The sequence below is a fragment of the Crocuta crocuta genome, unplaced genomic scaffold (genome assembly GCF_008692635.1).
Source record: "Crocuta crocuta isolate KB4526 unplaced genomic scaffold, BGI_CrCroc_1.0 scaffold147, whole genome shotgun sequence".
NCBI lineage: Eukaryota > Metazoa > Chordata > Mammalia > Carnivora > Hyaenidae > Crocuta > Crocuta crocuta.
The window spans coordinates 1,242,737-1,249,120 of record NW_027532594.1 but is presented as its reverse complement, the minus strand read 5'-3'; the positions used below and the strand labels follow the sequence as shown (position 1 = coordinate 1,249,120).

Genomic DNA, 6,384 nt, shown 5'->3' with positions numbered 1-6,384 from the left:
GAAGATAGAAAAGATCATTACAGTGACAGCCAACTGGTATAGAGTCCAAACACTTTTGCCCACTGAATCTTGGTATCAGAGTCACGAAGGAAAACAGAACATAGCTAAACACTGGATGGAACAATGCTTTTACTCACCCAGAGAAGAGACAGCCTGGAACTTCCAGAGGGACCTGGCCAAATGCAGTACCACGGAGTACACCAATAAGAAGTACACTGTGGAACAGCACTGTGCAATGACAGCCTGCCAGCTTGCTGGAGGGTACCTGGGACAGGTCATCCCCAACCTCTTCTGCAATTATATCCGTGCACCTAGCAGGCCTGAAGCCAACCCTGTGAAGTAGCTGTAGGCCAAAGAGGAGGGTGACTACCATGACATGTGCCTCCAGGGTTGGAGGGAGAGTGTGGGCTCAGGAGTTACTGGCCTCCTTGAGTGGTGGGGTCATCAAGCTGCCAGACTTCCCCGCCAGCCGCCACCTGTTGCTGATATATGCTCTGAGTTAGCAATAGCTCTGGGCCAGGGACAGACAAAAACCCTATAGATGGAGCCCAGCTGCCCTCACTCTCTCCTGGGAGCAACTCCACCTCTTCTCTCTCCTAAGCAGCCTCGCCCCCTGCTCTTACCAGTCTTCTGGGTGTTGAGCTCTCCCTCCTAAAATGCCAGGTAAAGAACTTTGTGTTGGGGGCTTGAGCTTCACCGGGAACGGGAACTTGTCCCTAGGCCAGTCACTTGCTTCAGCCTGGATGTCTTCCTCTGTGGGGGCCCTGGCCACCTCTGGCTCCTTGTGGGGCCCTATGCCCTCCTCAGTCTGCCTGGATGTGCTGGTTTCTCCTCATCCTCCTTCTTCCCACTGCTCCTGTCGTACTTGCAAGCAGGTCCTCCCTGTGGTCCCACAGACCAAAGCACAATAGCTGGAAAGGTGGAGGGAGAGGGCCAGGAGCCGCACCCGATCATAGGTAATGTAGCTGTCAGTCTTCTTCAGGCCCAGGATGCATGGAGTGAAGCAGGGCTTGTTCTCATAGTGCCGCATCACCGTGCGGCTGTCCCAGGGGAAGAAGCCAAACTGGAACAGGTTTTTGGTGACACTTAAGACAACGGCCTTCATCCAGAAGCGCCTGCTGGGCCGCTGGATGGACAACATGGCCCACAGGAAGATGAACATGGGCGGTGCCGGGAAGGTGGCCGAGGCGGTGACCATGTGGCTGAGGACGGTGAAGACGTAGCAGAGCAGTTCCAGGTGGGCGACATGCATTGGTAAGTGGCCTTCAGCAGCCTCAGGGCCTGGCCCTGCCTCACCGCGAGCCGCTGAGCCTTCTCCAGCTCCGGGATGCATAGGTGCCTGGCGAGGAGAGGCTTAGTAGCCATGCGCCTACGGCTGCCGGTGTGGGCCGGAAGCTCCACGGTCACACAGGGAGAGCCACCAGCTTGGGACCACCTCCTCCTCGCTGCTACTGCTGCTGCTGCTGCTGAGCGGCTCACCTGACGCTGTGCTTGGTGCAGCCCGGGCGTCCGAGGGGCCTGACGGCGTGGCCTGGGCTCTGCTCTCCTACAGCTGGCCCTGCAGGCGCTGGTGTGTCTGCCCCGAAGAAGCCCTGCGAGCGGAGTTGGCACCCTGCGCGCAGCACGTCGCTCACGGCGCTGTGTGGCCGCACTTAGCTGGGCGGCCAGGGCATCATCCCGTGCACCAGCTCAGGCTCCCGGCCCCCTTACCCAGGAACCGCAGCGTGCTCGGCGCTAGGCTCTCGCTGGGTCACGTGGCTGCGCCAGGCCTTCTGCGGGCTCCGCCTCTGGGCGCAAGCCTTCCCCGGATGCAGATGTCCTGCCGGCCCCTGCCACTGCTGCCTCAGCACCGCCAGGACGTCGTCACCTGTCCCTGCTGTGTCATCTGGAAGGCGATCTGTGCCCCAGGCCTGGAGTCCTCGACTGGGCCTCCTTGCCCCCCTCACTGTCGGACTCGGACGGAAAGTAGTCCCGGGCGGAAGTGGATGGGCATGGGTGGTTCGACGACAGCCACCTCCACCGTTACTGCGGTGGGGAGAGCCTCTTGGGACTGCCGGGCCCTGGCTCGTGGGTTCGGGACGCTGGGTCCTGCCTGGCTTCTCCTGCTTGGCACAGTTGCGCCAGGGACTTTTCTGGTTTGTGTCACAGGTGGATGTTTTTGAGTTTGGCAGCATGGTAGACGGAGAAACTCCTGGATGCGTGCAGGGCGGGGGGCCTGGACCTTGTTCTCGTTATGCAGCAAGTAGTGACTAAGGAAGATACAACAGGTAGCAGAGGCAGTCGCAGAGGACCCAGCCTCCTCCACAGGCAGCAGGCAGTCCTGGGTCCTGCCCAGCCTCTCCTTAGAGTCAGAATAACTTTTGACTGGGCACACGAGGCTGGGTGACCCAGCAGAAGTCGCTTTGCATTTACTCCACAAACGCACAGGACAGGAACAAGAGCATGTTCTTGGAGATGATGATGGAGACTTTGTAGAGCATGTGGCAGTCCCGTGGCAGGAGGCAGGCATGCGTGGCCTCTTGCAGCTTGGTGCTGAAGAGCAGCAGTATCAGCACGCTAGTATGCAGCGTCGCTTGAAGATGCTGATGTGGGCGGCCCTCTTGACTAAGACCAACCAGAAGAGGAATGAGAAGATGGCCACCTTCAGCATGTTGAGGTAGGACCTGCAGGGAATGAAGTTGGGCATGGGTTGGGCTCCGCGCCCCTCCCCCCTGGTCCCCCAGGCTCCTGGTGGTCACTGTTGATGCTGACCACCCCTCAGCGTGCCTGGTGGAAAACACCTGCCACTGCTGGGAGGCGCAGAGCTGCAGGAGGAAGTCATTTATGAGCTTGGTAGAGTTGTGGGCCCTGAATAAATTGGGCAGGTACTCCACTTGTGTGTGGAGTTCACAAGTATGGCCTGGCCCTAGTGCCACAGGTAGTTTATGAACAGGAAGGGGAGAATGCCCAGGTAAAGCAGGTATTGGTACAGCAGTAAGAGTACCAGGAAGAGACAGTACTTGGGCCAGAGACCCAGAGTGCTGGTGGGTGAGGATGGCCATACTGGATGACCATGAAGTTCCTGCACTGCCAATACATGTTCACAGTCATCAGGAAGATGCCCAGCCCAAGTTTGTAGAAGAACTTGATACAGCTGAGCAAGTCCTGGCTTAGCCACTGGAGAGTGATATCATTTGTAGACAGCAGGGGCCAGCAGGTGTTGTGGATGGTGATGTGCCTGGCATTGGTACGTGGTGGCCTCAGATGCAGCAGCAGCAGAGTCAGTAGGTGGTTCTGGATGTAGCCCAGGTTTGGAAAGCCCTTCCACACTCCCAAACAAGTTAGCAGGGTTAATGGGCCTCTGGTACAGCAAAAACTGATTTTTTTTTCTTTCCTCTGCAAGTTGGTGTTATTGAGGAAGGGCTCAGTACAGTTTCTGGAGCACTCGTGGGACTGACGATCTCTATAGACAGTCTTGCATATGACAATGATGCAGATCCAGACTAGACTGGCGGGAAGCCATGGGCCAGAAGTGGGGGTAAGGCAGGGTGAAGGCCCATAGCACAACCAGCACTAACACTTCCTTTGGGGCCATCCAGACAGTGTACAAGACTACCAGCTTGAAGATATGCAGCTTTAGCAGGTAGCACAAGAACACCTGCATGTTGGTGAGGACACCCCGGAAGCCAGTGGTCAAGTCCAACAGCTCTTTGTCCACCTGGCCCCACTGTTGGCTGTCGCTTCTGGGACTTGTGTGGCTTGGTGGGAGCCAGCTGTGCTCAGCCCTTTGTCCGTGGAGACCTACTCTTTCCCCTGCTGCTGCTGTTCCAGTGGGGTGCCACTTACTACCCCTGCCTGTGAATCCAGCATAGGAGGTGGTGCCAGGTCAGAGGACATGCCTCCGACTAATGAGCTACATTCAGGGCTGGTGGAAATAGTACTATGCAGGATGAAGGGGAGCAGGAAAATTCCAGGGATGAAGGTGCTAGAGAAGAGCTTGGATGTGCTGAGCTGTTCCGGGCTCAGGTCCCCAAACTGCTTATTGCCCGTCAGGTTGTGCCAGTATATGGTGAAGTTGTACAGCTGGACAGTGTAGACAGTGATGAGCACCATCATGGTGTGGGCTCTGCCCAGCCACCAGAACACTTTGAGCAGCTCCTGCTACAAGCTATATATAGTAGATGTGGAAGAGGGTAAGGCAGAGCAAGAAGAGGGACACATAGACCATCTTGTAGACGATGAGGCAGCCGACAAAGCCAACCACAATGAGCTGCCATCAGACAGACATGTAGATCCAGTACTTGGCACAGACACCTGTGACTGGCTCCCGCAGACTCTGAAACAGCATCTGCATGAACTCTGCATCTGCCATGGTGATCCCCATTAGTGCAGAGGGGCCTTCACCTTCAGCAGCTTCTTTTCCTTTTTCTCTTCCTCCTCCTCCCCCTTCCTCCCTTCTTTCCCTCTTCTTCTTCCTCCTCCTCCTCTTCTTCTTCTTCTTCTTCTTCTTCTTCTCCTTCTTCATCTTCGTCTTCTTTTTAAGATGTTTATTTATTTTTGAGAGAGATAGAGCATGAGCAGGGCAGAGAGGGAGGGAAACAGAGGATCCGAATCAAGCTCCACACTGACAGCACAGAGCATGATGCGGGGCTCAAACTCATGACCTACAAGATCATGACCTGAGCCAAAATCAGATGCTTAAACAACTGAGTGACCCTGGTGCCCCTAGCAGCTTCTTTTTGACAGGGTGTAGCAGGAGCCAGAAGGCAGGAATGTACAGCACGATGGCACCAAGGTTTAGACAGAGGTAGCAGGTGTTCTCTAGCCCCAAATGGCCAGGCTGAGAGGACCAGGGTGTTGGGGAGCTCGGGGCACTGCTGCATGGCCCACATGTAGTGCAGGCCACATAGTGCCAGCCTGTAGAGCAGGATGGAAGGTGATCAGAGCATGGCCAGCTGGTGGCAGCTGCACATGGTCCAGATGAGGCAAGCCCAGAGCAGCAGCACAAAGGCATGAAGGCCAGCCGGCTGTGGTAGGTGATGCTTGCTCCATACGATCATGGCTGCTGGATGGGGCTGTGGCCAGTGAGGCTGTACCTTATGTAGTTGTCAATCTCTGTGTCAGATCCTGTGAGCATCATGTGCTGGGCAGCCTCCTCTTTCATGGCAGCGGCAGCCCTGGCCTAGCCCTGGGCCACAATCCACCTTGGTCAGCTCTACCTGTCTTTCTTCCTCGTCCCTGGAGCTTCCTTTCTGTGGTCCAGGGTGGTATATGCAGAGCTTCAAGAGTGAGATTCATTACCTCGACTACAAGACATCTGAGGCCCTAGAAGAGGTCTTCAGGAGGCTGCAGTTCAAGGTCGGGGGTCTGGATGAAGATGATGCCTTAGTCTTATTCAACATGATTGAGTACTCTGAGTGGGCCAAGCTTCTCAAATCTTGTTCAGCAAGCACATTGGCAGTGGGGGCTGGCAGGCTGCTGAACAGGCCTCAGGTGTTACACCTGTTAAACTGTAATGCAGGCGTCCTAAGATGAGCTCAGGAAGGTGAGCTCCCATGGAGCAGAAGGACAAACGCTCCCTTGATCTTGATTTTCAGTGTGAATACACATTGTGAAAACAGGTCCTCATGATCCTTCTGATATTTTGGGTTTTAAGGAGGAGGTGTCAGAAGAGTTATCACAAGGATAACTGGCTTGTGGTGGCCAAGTGTTCTTAACAATGTTGCTTTGTGATCCTTTGATGTTGCCTCTTCGTATCATTGTGAAGCAGAATTCACCAAGCATTGGATTATTCATTCACTAATAGGGAAGGAGAGTTGGGATTAGACAATCAGGGGATAGGTTAGTTTTACCTTACTGATAATGTGTTGTTGCCATGTTAAGGCAGTTCTGCTTTAGTACAAGAGGAACCTCCCTGTCATTTTTAAGAATCATAATTCTGAAATTTACTTTCACATCAGAGAAGTGTTCTGAGCTTCACACTTATGAATTCTATTTTGTTAATGCTATTAACATTTTTAAATTATTTTAGGGGAGGGTGGGGAGAGAGGGAGAGCATGGGAAAGGAGCAGAGAGAGAGAGAGAGAGAATCTTAAGAGCTGAACACTTAACCAACTGAGATACCTAGGCACCTCGTTAATGCTCCTTGAGTGAAAAATTTAACAATAAACTAAGTAGTCTTATTTAGGCACTCAGAATTTTGTTCCTGAAAGGATTTTGGAGATTATCTGACCCATGGATTAAGCAGTAGCCACTCATTGCCAACCGATTATTGCCAAACTGCAGTAAGGGCCTAGTGATGCTGGGATCCTATAATTAAAGAAAAAGCCATTAATCTGCATGTTTATAGAAAATATCCAAATTTTAAAGTGGCAATAGTGAATTTAAAACTCTGTGAGGGTGAGA

At 53.7% G+C, this 6,384-nt stretch overlaps 1 pseudogene; it reads right to left on the bottom strand.

The window, feature by feature from the left end:
- Window positions 1-792: 792 nt before the first annotated feature.
- On the bottom strand, window positions 793-4,363 carry LOC144244670 (piezo-type mechanosensitive ion channel component 1-like; annotated as a pseudogene).
- Between the last annotated feature and the right edge of the window lie 2,021 nt (window positions 4,364-6,384).